Below are 13,885 nucleotides of genomic sequence, written 5' to 3'. Positions count from 1 at the left end.
GGATCTTCCTGACCAGACGTAACTTATAGAATGCTGTAGAAGCCGTCTGATTGGCGTGAGCCATGAAATTAAGCTTGTCATCGAAGATGACCCCCAGATTTCTCACTTTCGTGACTGGTTTGGGTACGGTTCCAAAAGATGATGGCCACCAAGATGGGGACCAGCTAGGGCTGAGCTGGCCAAATGTGACCACCTCGGTTTTGTCAGAATTTAATTTCAGACAGTTTGCCGACATCCATTTTCCAATGGCCAGCATACCTGTCTTGAAATTTTCCGCCACTGTTTCCCCATCGTTTCTGACAGCCAGTATCAGCTGTGTATCATCCGCATGTGAGGTAAGGTAATTATCTTAAAAAGAAACAGATAACTACTAGTTTATTATTTTAATTTTTTATATTTGTTAGTTATTTTATCTAACCACATTTTCTTGCAGGTACCGTGTTCATACAGTTAAAGAAAGGTGTATTGGTGTTAAACATGTGTTATTCTGTACTATTTATGCATAGTTATCTGTGGTTATGGCTGATCAAGGTTTGTCTGCACCACCTACCTTTCTGGCTACGCCTGTTGAACCTCCTATTCTATGGAAAGAGTGGAATAAATTGTTTCTTACTTATGTGTTGGTAACAGGGGCTGACAAGTACCGTCCAGTGCATAGACAAGCCATATTACTCCATCATTTGGGTGTTGAAGGGAGGAGCGTCCGGATCTTCCGGAAATATCTTTAGGAATGGGAGATAGTCCGCCAAATAATGTTTATGAATGACATTGAAAATGCTAGAGGTTCAATTCAAAACAAAGATTGATACTGTTTTAGAGGGACACAGATTTTTCTGTTGTACTCAGAAGGTGGATGAAGATATTGCAACGAATGTTACTGCCCTTAGGGGACTTTCACTAACATGCAAATTTGGAAAATTAGCTGATTCTCTTATCCATGACCAAATTGTAAGGTGTACTAATAACAAAAGGGATAAAGAGTAACTTTTAATCAAAGATCCCTAACTTGAAGAAGCTATTCATATTGCTAAGGGGTTGGAGCACACAGATTTGTGGATTAAGGAAATTGATAAATGTAATACCTCAATGTCGACTAAAGAACATATTCCGAAGGCACCTGAGGTACATGCTGTTGTTGATGAAACTAAGAAAGTGAAACCTGTCACGAATTTCCATTCTTCTAAAAAACTATATGAATCTGGGAAAACTCCTTCCCCAACTCCAAGATTTGATTCTAGAGTAGTTAAATGTTACAGTTGCGGCGCTCCTGGCCATACTGCTTCTAGTACTATGTGCATGGGCAGGAATGCCATCTGTTGAGCTTGTGGTGGGAAAGGTCATCTTGCTAAGGTTTGAAGAACTAAAACCCAATTCACTTGAGAACAAGAGGTACATGACAATTGTGAAAGTGTGTGTGAACTGATGTTGAGCGTAGAAGTTTGTGAAAAGTCAAAGCATGCCAATATAGAACCACATTTATGTCTAGATGGTGTTCCAGAGAGTAATGCAATGCATTTTTGAAGGGCTGAGTAATGTTCTTTGCTTTCAAGATGATGTGTTAATTGTAGGAAAAGATGGTACACATGATGATGAGGTCTTGGATGAGGTGTTGAGAAGAATCGAAGAGATTGGGCTGACAATTAAGAAAGAAAAATGTCAATTAAAAATAATTGTGTGACTGATTTGGGACATAAGATAACTAAGGATGGAATCAAACCGATAAAAGTATTGTCTCTGCAGTAAAGAATGTTCCTATTCCTCTTACTAAGAATCAGTTGAAATCATTCCTCAGCTTAGCGGAATATTGTTCAAAGTTTGTGGAAGGTTTCACTGAGCTTGTAGATCTCTTAAGGCAATTGATGAAGAAGGGTATTCTATTTGAATGGAATAAAGCCTGTAGTGAAGCATTTGATAAAGTGAAAAGCTGTATTGCTCGAGCTCCTACACTTGGTCATTTTCAAGTCTATGCTAAAACGGTTATTACCACTGATGCAAGTGCTGTTGGAGTTGGAGCCGTGTTGACTCAGATTTATGATGGCCAAGAAAGAGTCATTGGATTTGCATCTTGGAGACTTCGTAATGCCAAAACATCCTACTCTGGTCTAGCATGTTGTTGGGGCATAAATCATTTCAGATACTTTGTTTAGGGTGTACCTTTCAAGGTCCGTTCTGACAACAAACCCCTTATTCATTTGTTTAAGGGAGGAAGGGGTTTAGAGGGCAGTGTAACCCCTAGGATCTCAAGATGGATGTTATCAGTGGTAGAGTACAATTTTGAAGTAGAAGATATGAGGGGCTTGAAAAATGTAGTTGCTGATTGCTTTTCCAGGATGCCTCTTGATACGGTGGAATTGGTGCTGGATGAGGATGTGGTAGATGAGGAGATTGATGTAGTAGGGAGTGAAAAGGTGGAATTAGCTCTCAATAAAGAAGAGTGGGCATTTGCGACATCTGAGGATGATATTCTACAACAAGTTAGGAAATTTGTATATGAAGGTTGGGGTGATCACGAGAATGATGTCCGTTTTAAAGGTTATCATCATGTTCATGACGAGTTGAATTGTGTCATGGGAGGTTGTTAAGGAGGAGTCAATTTGTGCCAAGAGTGGATAAGAAGGAGGATTATTGATATTGCTCATGGGGGTAATCTGGGAAGGAATATAATGAAGAGGAGGATCCAACAGTATTTCTGGTGACCAGGAATGGACAGTGACATTGAGGAAGTAGTTAAGGAGTGCTATGTGTGTGCGAACAGTGATATGACTAAGATAGTATGACAGCCTCCTTTGAGTTGTAATGTTTTTCCCAAATGTCCTTGGGAGAGAGTAGCAATTGATTTCTTGGGTCCAATTTCCAAACTTGGTTTTGGCAACAGGTTTGTAATGGTTTTGGTAGACTATCACTCAAAATGGTTTGTTATTGAAACTACAGATTGCATAGACACAGACAAGGTTGTGGGATTTTTGGAGAGAGTATTTATGAATAAAGAAATTCAGAAGATCTTGGTGTCTGACAATGGTGTGCAGTTGGTGTCGAAGACGATGGTGGATTTCTTGAGTAAATTAGTAATCAAACATGAAAGCGTTGCATTGTCCAGGCCCCTGGTAAATGGATTAGTAGAAAGGATAAATAATTTATTGATGGATAATATACAATTATCCCTATCCAATGTAATGTCTTGGTTCGAAGAATTGAAGAAATTGGTGTGGCAGTACAGAGTGACGCCACATTCTGTGACTGGTGTGTCACTCTTTGTCTCTCTTAAAGTTCGTGAGCCAGGTGTACAGGAAGTACCTGGCTGGCAATAGGATAAAGAGTGTGTGTGGGATGATCGTACTGTTGTTGAGAATGATATATGCCAAAAGCAATTAGTTGCCACTAGTCATTATATTGACAGGAAAGCTGTTAAAGTTCAGGTTTTAAAACAAGGAGATTGGGTTGTACACAGGAAAGGTGGGATAGTAATCAAGGGGGAGACAAATTTTCAAAACATGTTCAAGCAAAAGCTGTCAAGAAGAATATTCTTATTTTAGCTGATGGCTCTACTTGGAGCACAGGAAATGTTTGTAAATGTAATGCTCCTTAACCAGTTCTCTGTGATTGATGTATAATTGGATGTGATCCTATTCTATTTGTTGAAACAGTTATTTTTTAATGTAGTGTCATACGTTGAAATGTCATTTTTGATTGTTATTTTTATTGTTTTCCTTGTGTATAAGGGGGAAGATGTGTAGAGATGTATTCACTTTGTAATGGAATATAGAACTATCTGCATGGGTGGAATGTTATGCTTTGAATGTGAAGGGTTGTTAGAGCTGTGAAGCTGAAGTGCTAGCTGGAGGTGTTTTACCTGATTTCTTACTGAATAAAGATCTTACATGAACTTAACTCCACTAGATATCATCTTTACACCTTCATGCCTCTTTCACCCCCTCCGTTGTTTCTTTTGCACTTCTCTTCCTTCTTTCTGCACCCCACGTGCCTCCTTTTGTGCCACAGTTGCTGCGTTCTGCACTTCTCTTAGTTCTTTCTGCACTGCTCTTGCCACTTTCCGCATCCCTCGTGTCTTTCTGAGCACCTCTTTTGCTTCTTTCTACACTTCTCTCTCCTCTTTCTGCACACCTCTTGCCTCTTTCTGCACCTCTGTTGCTTCTTTCTGTACTTCTATTGCCTCTTTCTGCAGGTCTCTTGCTTCTTTCTGCCCCTCACTTGCCTCTTTCAGCACCTCTGTTACTTTTTTCTGCACATTTCTTGCCCCTTTCTGCACCCCTGTTCCCTGTTTCTATACCTTTTCTGTCTCTTTCTGCACATCTCTTGCCTCTTTCTGTACCTCTGTTACTACTTTCTTCATTTCACTTGCTTCTTTCTGTACCTCTCTTGCCTCTTTTGGCACCACTGTTGCTTCTTTCTGCATCCTTCCTCCCTCCTTCTGCACTCCTCTTCCCTGTTTGTGCAACTCTGGTGTCTCTTTCTACACCTCTCTTCCCTCTTTCTATACCACTCTTGCCTCTTTCTGTACCCCTGTTGTTTCTTTCTGCACTTCTCTTGCCTCTTTTGCACCATTTGTACCTCTTTCAGCACCTCTGTTGCTTTTGTCTGCACTTCTCTTCCTTCTTTCTGCACCCCTTTTGCCTCCTTCTGCACCTTTGTTATTTCTTTCTGCACTTCCCCTGGTTCTTTCTACACCTCTGTTGCTTCTTTCAGAAATTATCTTGCCTCTTTCTGCACTTCTCTTCCTTCTTTCTGCACCTCTACGGCCTCTTTCTGTACCTCTCTTGCCTCTTTGTGCACCCCTCTTATATTTTTCTGCACCCCTTTTTTCACCTCTGTTGGTTCTTTCAGAAATTCTCTTGCCTCTTTCTGCATTTCTTTTCCTTATTTTTGTACCCCTCCTGCCTCTTTCTGTACCTCTGTTGATTAATGTTAAACTGCTCTTGCTTCTTTCTGCACCTCACTTGTCTCTTTCTGTATTCCTCTTGCTTCTTTCTACATCTCTGTTGCTTCTTTCAGAAATTCTCTTACCTCCTTGTGCACGTCTCTTGCTTCTTTACAGCTCTGTTGCTTCTTTCAACAATTCTCTTGCATCTTTATTCACTTCTCTCTTTCATTCTGCACTCCTCCAGCCTCTTTCTGTACCTCTCTTGTCTCTTTGTGCACCCAGCCTACCTTTTTTTTACCCCTCCTGCCTCTTTTTGCACCTCTGTTGGTTCTTTCTGCACTACTCATGCTTCTTTCTGTACTTCCCTTGTCTCTTTCTGCACTACTCTTGCTTCTTTCCACACCTCTGCTGCTTTTTTCAGCAATTGTCATGCCTCTTTCTGCCCTTCTCTTCCTTCTTTTTGCACCCTTCCTGCCTCTTTATGTATCTCTTTTTCCTCTTTGTGCACCTCTCCTACCTCTTTCTGCATCCCTCGTGCCTCTTTTTGCACCTCTGTTGGTTCATTCTGCACTGCTCTTGCTTCTTTCTGCACCTCTCTTGCCTCTTTCTGCACTTCTCTTGTTTCTTTCTATACCTCTGGAGCAACGTTCAGCAATTCTAGTGCCTCTTTCTGCACTTCCCTTGCTTGTTTCTGTACCTCTTTTGTAAATGTATGTATCCCTCTTGCCTCTTTCTGCACCCTCTTCCCTATTTATCCACCTCTTTTGCTTCATTCTGCATTTCTCTTGGTTCTTGGTTCTTTCTGCACTGCTCTTGCTTCTTTCTGTATCTTCGTTGCAAGTTTCTGTATCCCTCTTCCCTCTTTCTGCACCCCTGATCCCTCTTTCTGTATCTTTCTTGCCTGTTTCTGTACCTCTCGCATCTTTCGACACCTCTGTTGCTTCTTTCTATACTTCTCTTTCCTCTTTCTGCATCTCTGACTTAGAGGTAGTTTTAATACCCCTGCCCTATTATGTACTAGGGCCTTACAGGGGAGGTCATGCCAATCACAGGGGTACCCCAACCCATAGTGTACCTAAGTGTATGTAGGTGTTTTCACTGTATTCAGTGTCTTTCAGGATAGCACTGGCTCTGGGACTGGTTAGTCAGAGTCAGTTACCACCAGTACCAGTCAGCAAAATGTTGGGGGCACAGGATGACTTTGAAACAAGGCCTCTTTCTGCACCTCTGTTGGTTCTTTCTGCATATCTCTTGCTTCTTTCTGCACCTTTCTTAGTTTTTCTGGACTTCTGTTGCCTCTTTCTGCATTTCTCTTGCTTCTCTCTGCACATTTCTTCCTTTTTCTGCACATGTCCTAACTCTGTAGGAATAGTTAGACATTATCATTTAAAAAACCTTTGGAATTCACCTGTATGGCCCTCACTGAGATGGATGCATTCCCGATAAAACTCCACACTATTGAAATACCACCTAACAGAACCCCTGGTTTACCCACTATCACCACAGTGCCAAACCTCACAACTATGCTATCACCCTCCACCACTGCACAACTACTCCATCAAGGCACACAGCCTGGGCTTCATCCATCAAACTGTGGTGTCCCGAATTGCCCAGACTGTGGTTACACATGCTCGGCAAAGAACCACAATTCAATCAGAGCTTTAGGAGGCCCAGCCTGCTGTCTTAGAGTGTGAACAACAAAAAGTAAGTAACCTGTTATTCTAAAATGTTATTGTGATTATAGACACCATTTCAAATAGAAATTCTAACAGATATTACTTTAAAACACTGCATTATCTTGAAAGGTCTGGTTCCTGTGCTGACAGTAGTAACTGTGAATCCTTAACCCCTCCCATGTTCATGACGAGCTCAGCTCGTCATCAGCCACGGTTGTGTTGCATATGTCTGTTTATGATATCCCACAGCTGCCTGAATGCACTGCTTCAGACTCCCCATTGTGACCATGTCCTGGAGACAATCTGACCCCTATGTATGCAGGTTCTGACTCCCACCCTGCAGTCTCTGATCTGCAAAATATGTGTTGCCATGACCCCTTGTGCGAAAGAACCCTCCACACACCCCAACATGACACCCTCTCCATCCTGTAGTTGTGGCAGAAGAAGAAGTGACCCCTTCCCTGTCACATTTACCTTCTTCCCCCTTACTCACATTAGCTCACATTCTCTCACTTACTGGTTTTCAGTCATATTCACTCTTATTCACTGTCACTCACACACAAACATACCCATTCTCACTTAACAACACACTTACACACAAATGCACCTACCTCCCTATTGATAACTACACCCCTGCCACATTTCTACTCCCACACTCAGACTCCTTCACTCACTTCCCCGTATTTAGTTTCACTCATTCAAACACACTGTCAAGCTCAGATTCGCATGCATTTTCACTCTCATTGACACTCTCAAAACCCCTCCCAAACACACTTTCACTCAATCCAATTCACTCTCACTCACTCACCCACAAACACGTACACACATGCATAGAGAAAGAAAAAAAATGAACTTACTTAGATGGCATCTAGGAGGCTCCATGGCAGAGCAAAGGAGGAACCTGTGCTGGACATTGGAATCAGCAATCTATGATATCCAATGAGGAGCCAGACAGAGCAGGAAGGACAGGCTTGAAAAGGGAAAGACTGACCTCAAACAATCCCCCAGTTTTGGATAGGACTGGAAGCACAGCCCTATCAGAAGCTGGGATAGAGCTAAGATCCTGTCCCAGCTGCTCTTTTTGGCTTTTCATTGGATGTGGGGGTGCACTGATGTGTGCCCTGACAGCCACATTTTTGCAGATATACTGTGCTGCCTGAGGCATGATCAGTGTGCCTGCTAAATAAAATGGATTGTGCCTGTGTGAGGGAATTTGAGTTGAGCTATGCCCCTAAGCCATCAGCAATCCGGACATCCAGATACAGAGGGCTTTTTTTTGAAACAACACTCTGTAGCGGGATAATACCTCCGTCACCTCAAGCACCCTCCTCCTTCTCCTCCTTCTGTCACCTAACGCATTCTTTAGCAGCTCTGAATGACTGTTCCTAGGGGTGTCACCACCAACCATGTTGGTTTTGAGGCTGGAACTCCCTTGTCTCTCTCAGGCTGCTTCCTGGTCTCCTGTTCCTTACTATCACTGCTAAGCAGATTGGCTTGTCTTCCATCTACTCTCAGTGTGCAGGGGATAAGCCCTGGCTGGACTGCCAATGTGTGGGGGGAGTGGCCATCTGTAGTTGCCACATATCCAATTGCCTGCTCCTTTTTAGTCAGGCTGGTATTTGATGACTTATGCTGTTCTGCCTAGGTATCTGTGTATATCTGGGTAGGCTTATGGCAGAGCTGTCTCTCTGCTCTGTCATGGGAGCTGCAAGCTTGTCTGTCCCCGCGGGTCTGGACTCTCAGGTCACGTCTGGAAATTCTTTTTGAATTGTTGAGGCTGACTCTTGTCGGAACAGCCTCACAGGGCACTGGGCTTCTTCAGGTGCCTTCTTCCAACCTCCCTTGCACCCCCAGGTGGGCAAATCTTGTGAAAGCTGCCTGTATCTCTTGGTGGTGGATCACATTGCTTGTGGTTTGATAATGAATGCAGCTAGCTGCAATAATTATGGTGAAGTGTAAGACTCATCTTCCCAGAGCTACATTTGTGTAAAGTTCAAGTGAATGCCAATCATTCTGGAGCTCTCCCAGGACACAGTTGATTGTGCTGTAGAGAATAATATACTCTTTTCCCCCCTATAATCAGAGTCAGATTCATTGCCCATTATAGGATCCCTGGTCCTGGGGTAGAGGTACACAATGGATGTGCCTGAATTCCCTCTCATGGTAAGAATAGGAGCTCAACTTTTCTCTGGTACAAAACCCCAGAGTGTCTGACATTGTGCTGCATATATCTGTTTGTGATATCCCACAGCTGCATTAATGCACTGCTTCAGACTCCCAATTGTGACCATGTCCTGGAGACAATCTGACCCCTATGTATGCAGGTTCTGACTCCCACCCTGCAGTCTCTGATCTGCAAAATATGTGTTGCCATGACCCCTTGTGCGAAAGAACCCTCCACACACCCCAACATGACACCCTCTCCATCCTGTAGTTGTGGCAGAAGAAGAAGTGACCCCTTCCCTGTCACATTTACCTTCTTCCCCCTTACTCACATTAGCTCACGTTCTCTCACTTACTGGTTTTCAGTCATATTCACTCTTATTCACTGTCACTCACACACAAACATACCCATTCTCACTTAACAACACACTTACACACAAATGCACCTACCTCCCCATTGATAACTACACCCCTGCCACATTTCTACTCCCACACTCAGACTCCTTCACTCACTTCCCCGTATTTAGTTTCACTCATTCAAACACACTGTCAAGCTCAGATTCACATGCATTTTCACTCTCATTGACACTCTCAAAACCCCTCCCAAACACACTTTCACTCAATCCAATTCACTCTCACTCACTCACCCACAAACACGTACACACATGCATAGAGAAAGAAAAAAAATGAACTTACTTAGATGGCATCTAGGAGGCTCCATGGCAGAGCAAAGGAGGAACCTGTGCTGGAAATTGGAATCAGCAATCTATGATATCCAATGAGGAGCCAGACAGAGCAGGAAGGACAGGCTTAAAAAGGGAAAGACTGACCTCAAACAATCCCCCAGTTTTGGATAGGACTGGAAGCACAGCCCTATCAGAAGCTGGGATAGAGCTAAGATCCTGTCCCAGCTGCTCTTTTTGGCTTTTCATTGGATGTGGGGGTGCACTGATGTGTGCCCTGACAGCCACATTTTTGCAGATTTACTGTGCTGCCTGAGGCATGATCAGTGTGCCTGCTAAATAAAATGGATTGTGCCTGTGTGAGGGAATTTGAGTTGAGCTATGCCCCTAAGCCATCAGCAATCCGGACATCCAGATACAGAGGGCTTTTTTTTTAAACAACACTCTGTAGCTGGATAATACCTCCGTCACCTCAAGCACCCTCCTCCTTCTCCTCCTTCTGTCACCTAACGCATTCTTTAGCAGCTCTGAATGACTGTTCCTAGGGGTGTCACCACCAACCATGTTGGTTTTGAGGCTGGAACTCCCTTGTCTCTCTCAGGCTGCTTCCTGGTCTCCTGTTCCTTACTATCACTGCTAAGCAGATTGGCTTGTCTTCCATCTACTCTCAGTGTGCAGGGGATAAGCCCTGGCTGGACTGCCAATGTGTGGGGGGAGTGGCCATCTGTAGTTGCCACATATCCAATTGCCTGCTCCTTTTTAGTCAGGCTGGTATTTGATGACTTATGCTGTTCTGCCTAGGTATCTGTGTATATCTGGGTAGGCTATGGCAGAGCTGTCTCCCTGCTCTGTCATGGGAGCTGCAAGCTTGTCTGTCCCCGCGGGTCTGGACTCTCAGGTCACGTCTGGAAATTCTTTTTGAATTGTTGAGGCTGACTCTTGTCGGAACAGCCTCACAGGGCACTGGGCTGCTTCAGGCGCCTTCTTCCAACCTCCCTTGCACCCCCAGGTGGGCAAATCTTGTGAAAGCTGCCTGTATCTCTTGGTGGTGGATCACATTGCTTGTGGTTTGATAATGAATGCAGCTAGCTGCAATAATTATGGTGAAGTGTAAGACTCATCTTCCCAGAGCTACATTTGTGTAAAGTTCAAGTGAATGCCAATCATTCTGGAGCTCTCCCAGGACACAGTTGATTGTGCTGTAGAGAATAATATACTCTTTTCCCCCCTATAATCAGAGTCAGATTCATTGCCCATTATAGGATCCCTGGTCCTGGGGTAGAGGTACACAATGGATGTGCCTGAATTCCCTCTCATGGTAAGAATAGGAGCTCAACTTTTCTCTGGTACAAAACCCCAGAGTGTCTGACATTGTGCTGCATATATCTGTTTGTGATATCCCACAGCTGCATTAATGCACTGCTTCAGACTCCCCATTGTGACCATGTCCTGGAGACAATCTGACCCCTATGTATGCAGGTTCTGACTCCCACCCTGCAGTCTCTGATCTGCAAAATATGTGTTGCCATGACCCCTTGTGCGAAAGAACCCTCCACACACCCCAACATGACACCCTCTCCATCCTGTAGTTGTGGCACCATATGCTTTGGTATTGGCCTACAACGTCATATAAGATATGACAACCAAATGAATGTAAAAATATTGCTAATCAAAGACAAAGAAACTAACCAGGATTCCATCCGTAATGGTGAGTAAAAATCCCTGTTCTAATTCCTCACCCTGTAGCATGCATGGGAAATTGGGTGTACAGGATACTGACTCCACGATGTTGCTCAGAGATCTCAACTTTGTCTATTTGAGGCTCATTCATTAGACAGTGTTACGCCAACAGAAGCCACTGGCATGCCAGGAATAATTCATCTTCTTAAGGTTGGGTTGCTTGAAAAAAGAGTACAGAGCAGGAGGTAAACTAAAGAGACAATAGCCAACAAGTGCCATAAGGGAAAGTTTAAAAGAACCTTGAAGAAAGAGTTCAAGAAGGTGTTAAACAGTTGAAAAGTAAACAGGCGAGGTTCGTGTAATCTGCCTGGAAAATTCAACCTGGTGGAAAGGTCAAACATCCATGAAGATAGATCGCCTCCACTGGACATTCTAAGTATGAAAGGATGCGCAGGTTCAGACATTTGTAGTATGTACTTAGCTGAAAAGCCAATAGGAAAAGCTGCCATCTGGGGAATTTTTACTGTATATCTTTAAGTCACATTTCCTCTTAACTGTAATGATACAGTGCTGTGGAGTCTCAGCTGGCCTGGGATAGCTAGTTTCTGGGCTGCGGGCAGAGTTGGTCACTTGATTAGCACACAGACAGAAGGGGACCCCCTCCATCTGTGTTAGCGACCCCATGCTTAGAAGGCCCCAAATGGTACTTCATTTGTAAACTACCTGAATCTGCATCAGGATATTGTAAGCAGCAAAGCGGCTACCTTGATGCCATCTATTTGAAGTTAAGCTTTTGTTTATGCTGGTGTCTGCCCCAGCATCTCTCTCCTGCTGTGGGGAAGGACGAGTGCTGCCCCCCTGCAAGGCCATTTCATAAGGCTTGGCTTTTCTCATTCCCTGCACTGCTGAGTGCAGGGCTGGGTTTGTACTCCCTGCAGGTAATCATGGTGAAATATATAGCCAATGTGGCTGCTGATTTTGGCACCACCCGACAAGCTGGTCACTGGATCTAGGGCCAGTGGCTTTTGACCAGCAGCTCCAGTGAGCCTGGGCACTCAAGTCACCAACTCCAATGGAATTTGGGCATTTAGCTTGGGCACTCTGATTAGTGCATTGCCTGAGCTATCTGGTTGCTGGCTGACCAGGGCTGTTTGGTTGGCAGCTGATGAATGCCATGTGATTGTGGACCAGATGACTAGAGGCATGGCTGGTTAAGTTCAACCTGCCACTCCTCTCACGTTCCATAATTCATGGGGGCTTAATGTTCAAGTAACATTAGTTTCCTAGGTAGGCCTAACCTATTCCCACTGTGTAGAGGTTCACGAAAGGCTGACACCACCCTCAGGCACCCAAGGCCATCCAATTGTGTTGAAATCCTAGTAGTGGAAAGGTTGCACTGTGCTCAAAGAAACTGAAGTGAGAGCTCCCCATGAAGTGAGCATTGATGCCTTGAGCCATTCCGCTCTGGGTCAGGGTTCCAGCTACTGGCTGCTCTTAGCCAACTAACTCAAAGAAGTGCCAGTGACAGCTCTGTGAACCATGCATAAACACCCTAGTCCCAGCCGTCCCCGGGGGAGTTCTAAGCACTCTTTACTCCAGATTCGCCTGTTAAAGCTTGACAGTTCTGAAATCACATTTTCGCCAATGGTCTCCAGTGAATTTTTTCTTTTGGACAATTCATTCACAAGGCAGATCATGCCAATGGTCAAGTAGCAGCATTCCAACTCAGAGTACAGCCATAAAAACTGTGTTCATTTTTAATACAAAATGTCACCAGCCAAGTAGGTTTAATAAGTTTCACACACTGTAGTAAGAAGTCAGCCCTCTCCCATGGTTTTACATGACATATTCAACTGTGTAATTGATGTAAAACTATTTATTTAGAAAGGCATTTCCTATATTTTTGACTTCAGTAGCCTACTGCAATTGATCATATCAACAAAGCAATATGCAAGGGATATGCACCCCCATAAAGTCTATACCAATCAGTGATATTAAGTGCAAGAGTTATCACATTGTTGCTTTGCCCTTGTGTCATGGAAGGGCAACGCAACGCTAAAGTCAAGTTTACCAAGCCACACAATGCCATCAACTTGTGTAGCCCTACAGTGCTTGGTGAATCTGTAGTAACACAAGATGCAGACTTGCGTTACTGTTCCCCAGGGAGGTATTCCATGGATGGAGTGTGGGTGTTTCAACGCATCCACCCATGGAAGATTTCAATATTTACCATGAGTGGAAGACCTGGGAATATGTCAAATTGCTACGCCTTCCCAGGGGAGACAAACGAGGAGAAATATCTTTATTTCTCCATGTTTTTCCTCTTTCTAACAGAAAAAAGCCTCAGAGGATTCTTCTTTGCCTGCAGCACAGGCACCATGGTACCATGACTCAAGGATGCCTGCGCTGGTGATAAGCAGTCAAAAGTGCACCAAGCCAAGGAGAGGATAGGAATGTGCCCTATAATGTTAAATCTAGCGCATTCCTGCCCTCTCCCTTTCATACAAAGGAGTGCAGCAAGTTGTATTGTTGAGCTGTTTTGAGTGAAACGTTGATCAATCTGTCCCTTCGTTATTTGTTTCAATATCCAAAAGAATTCACAGGTACTCAAAGTGACACAACACATTGGTCAGTTTTATTCCAAGCATCATTAAAAGTAGAATGTAAATCGCTTTTGCAAAACTGCTTATAGCGCAGTTTTGGGAGTTGGCTCAGACATCCATTTAAACACCCGAGACCAGATAAATATCATATTAAATTTGTGTATCTACATGAACGCCATTTTCTGCATATATAAATTATAT

The sequence above is a fragment of the Lissotriton helveticus genome, chromosome 1_1 (assembly GCF_964261635.1).
Source record: "Lissotriton helveticus chromosome 1_1, aLisHel1.1, whole genome shotgun sequence".
NCBI lineage: Eukaryota > Metazoa > Chordata > Amphibia > Caudata > Salamandridae > Lissotriton > Lissotriton helveticus.
The sequence above is the reverse complement of the archived record's forward strand: the minus strand, read 5'-3'. Positions refer to the sequence as shown.